Genomic DNA, 2,903 nt, shown 5'->3' on the forward strand with positions numbered 1-2,903 from the left:
ATTATCCCAACTAATACAGGTTCCTCTTGTATTGTGTTTTCAATGATCTCCTTCCTTTACCTCCTTATATGCCCAACAAGATATGGACAAGAAAGATAAGACATGAGCCCACAGGATTTACGACTTCATCAAGTATTTGAATGCTAAGATTTAGGCTTCTTTGAATAGATCTTGCATTTAGATTCGAGTTGACTGAAAAGTGCCTAGTGAGTGTGTAGTAAGGTCAGAAGAGAAGAGACAGCTTGGAATGATTAAAGTTAGAAGTGTTTCCAATTGTCTGTAGGTCCAGAAGTTACCAGAAAATACACTAACACAGACAGAATAAATTATTACAAATATTTATCGACAGTCAGAGTCTGAACTAGGCACTGAGGAAAGGGGAAGGTGCTATACTGATATAAAAAGGCAAAGAAGACACCTCTGCTTTTCACACAATTGTGCTGATACTGACACATATACAGAATCACTAAATCCAGTTAAGCTAATAGGTGCTTAATAGAACAAAAACAACAACAGAATATAATTTTAAAAATAGAAGGTAAGAAAAATCCTAAATGGCATCCAAAGTTGATGGGGTAGCCAGGCAAAATAGTTTGAAGCTGTAGTCCCAGCTATTCAGGAGGCCGAGGCAGGAGGATCACCTTCTGGCCAGGAATGTGAGTCCAGCCTGGGCAACATAGCAAGATCCCATCTCTAAAAAAATAAGTTATGGAGAACGTGAGACTTGGGCAGAACTTTGAAAGATGTATAAGACTTTGGGAATGGGCGTGGGGGACACAGGTAGGAGAATTACAACCCAAGTTCCAGAAAGGGACTTATTTAGTGTGATGTGTATATAAGGATGAATGCACGTATGTGTGTGGGGAGAGTGGATATAAGATTGGAAAGATGGAAGGAAAAGCTAGGGCTACAGTTCGTCAGTCTCTCCTCCTTCTCCTTCTTCTTTAGTACAAGCACAGACAACAAGAAACTCTTTAATGCCCTACAGAAGGACAGTTTCAAGTCCTATGGTGTTGTTATGAACCTTCCAGAACTCCTTAGCAGCAATGGGACTGCTGAATTCAGAGAGAAGATAAATTTTTAGCTTATTGCAGCCTCAAACTCCTGGGCTCAAGCAATCCTCCCACCTTGGCCTCCCGAAGTACTGGGATTACAGGTGTGAACCACCAAGCCTGGCTGTAATGTTTGTTTGTTTTTGTTTTTGTTTTGGCTGAGGGTGTTTATCAGTGGATGTTTATCTATGAAGGTGGTCAGTAGTGCAGTTCACCAAATAGTTCTGGCTCTCCACCTTCTCGGTACGTGGTAGGATTATCATTCTGTGCTCCCTTTGAGATTTGGTGTGGCCATAAGACATACTTTGGCCAACGAAATGTGAGCAGAAGTGATGAGTATTGCTTTTGGTGAGAAATTTTAAGAGCTAGCCTATGACTATTAGGCTGTATTCCTCTGCTCAGGTGGTCAGAGAAGCATGTATTAAGATGGAATCTCCACCAGCCGGGATGAGCACAGCCCCTGCTGGAGTAAAAAATAAACTTTTTATATTAAGTCATTGAAATTTGAGGCTTACGTGTTTTTGCAGCTTACTCTTGCTCATAGTGACAAATAAATATTGCTAGTTACAATGATATGTGATTGACAGCATATTGGTTTCCAACTGAAACTGTTATAATAATATCAGAAGACAATTGCAGCTTGCTTGAAGATTGGAGACTATTAAATGAATTCCTATCTTTCTTTCTCCTCCTCCACTTTTATTTTGTAGAGACAGGGTCTCCCAATGTTGCCTAGGCTGTTCTCAAACTCCTGGGCTCAAGTGATCCTCCTGCCTTGGCCTCCCAAAATGCTGGGATTATAGGCATGAGCCACCACACCCAGTTGAATTCCTATCTTTCTTGATAAAACTCAGTAAAAGGTTGGAGAGGAGTGGAACCAGGAAAGGAGAACAGCAAAGGGGCAGTAGAAAGACTGAGGGTGGAGCTCTCAAAACCAAGTAAAGTTTCCTGGGGAGAGTGTGATCAACTCTGTCAAATGCTGCTGATGGATCAAGTTAGATGAGAACTGACCATTCGATTTAGCAACAGGGAAGTCGATCAGAGCAAGTTTTGGTGAAGTGGTGTTGGGGAGGGAAGACAAACCCTAACTGGAGGGATTTCAAGAGAAAAGAGAAAACAGGGAAATAGGGAATATACACATGTTTTCTTTTTAAAGAATTCATTGTAAAAGGGAACAGAGAAGAGAAAAAATGAGGTCATGAGAGTTTTTTGTTCTGGTTTGGTTTTTGTTTCTTTGTTTTGGGATAGAGTCTCACTTTGTTATCACCTTGGAGCGCAGTGGCAGGGATCTTGGCTCACTGCAGCCTTAACCTTCTGGACCCAAACCATCCTCCTGCCTCACTGCCTCAGCCTCCCATGTAGCTAGGACTACCGGCATACACCACCAACACCCAACTAATTTTCTATTTTTTGTAGAGATGAAGTCTTTCTATGCTGCCTAGACTGGTCTTGAACTCCCGGGCTGCAGCAGTCCTCCCACCTCGGCTTCCCAAGGTGCTGGGATTACAAGCATGAGCCACCACTCTTGACCAAGAGGTTTTTTTAAAAAGAGGAAATAACAAATTTTTTATGTTGCGAAAATGATTCAGTAGGGAAGAAAAAGTTTAGTTTCTTTCTTTCTCTTTTCTTTCTTTTTTTTAAAGAGATGGCCTAGTAGGTGAGCAGCTGTGTGGGTGCAAGTGAAAGAGTTTGCTCATTGGCACCAGGTACCTTGGAGAATGGCAGGAGATAGCATCAGTAACCAGAGTTCAGGCTACGTTGCTTTGGCTATTTACAGGTGCAATCATACTACTTATCAGTGCAGGAGTTTTGACTTGCTCTATGTCCAACCTGTGCCAGTTCACCCCTCCT

The sequence above is a fragment of the Nomascus leucogenys genome, chromosome 5 (genome assembly GCF_006542625.1).
Source record: "Nomascus leucogenys isolate Asia chromosome 5, Asia_NLE_v1, whole genome shotgun sequence".
Taxonomy (NCBI): Eukaryota; Metazoa; Chordata; class Mammalia; order Primates; family Hylobatidae; genus Nomascus; species Nomascus leucogenys.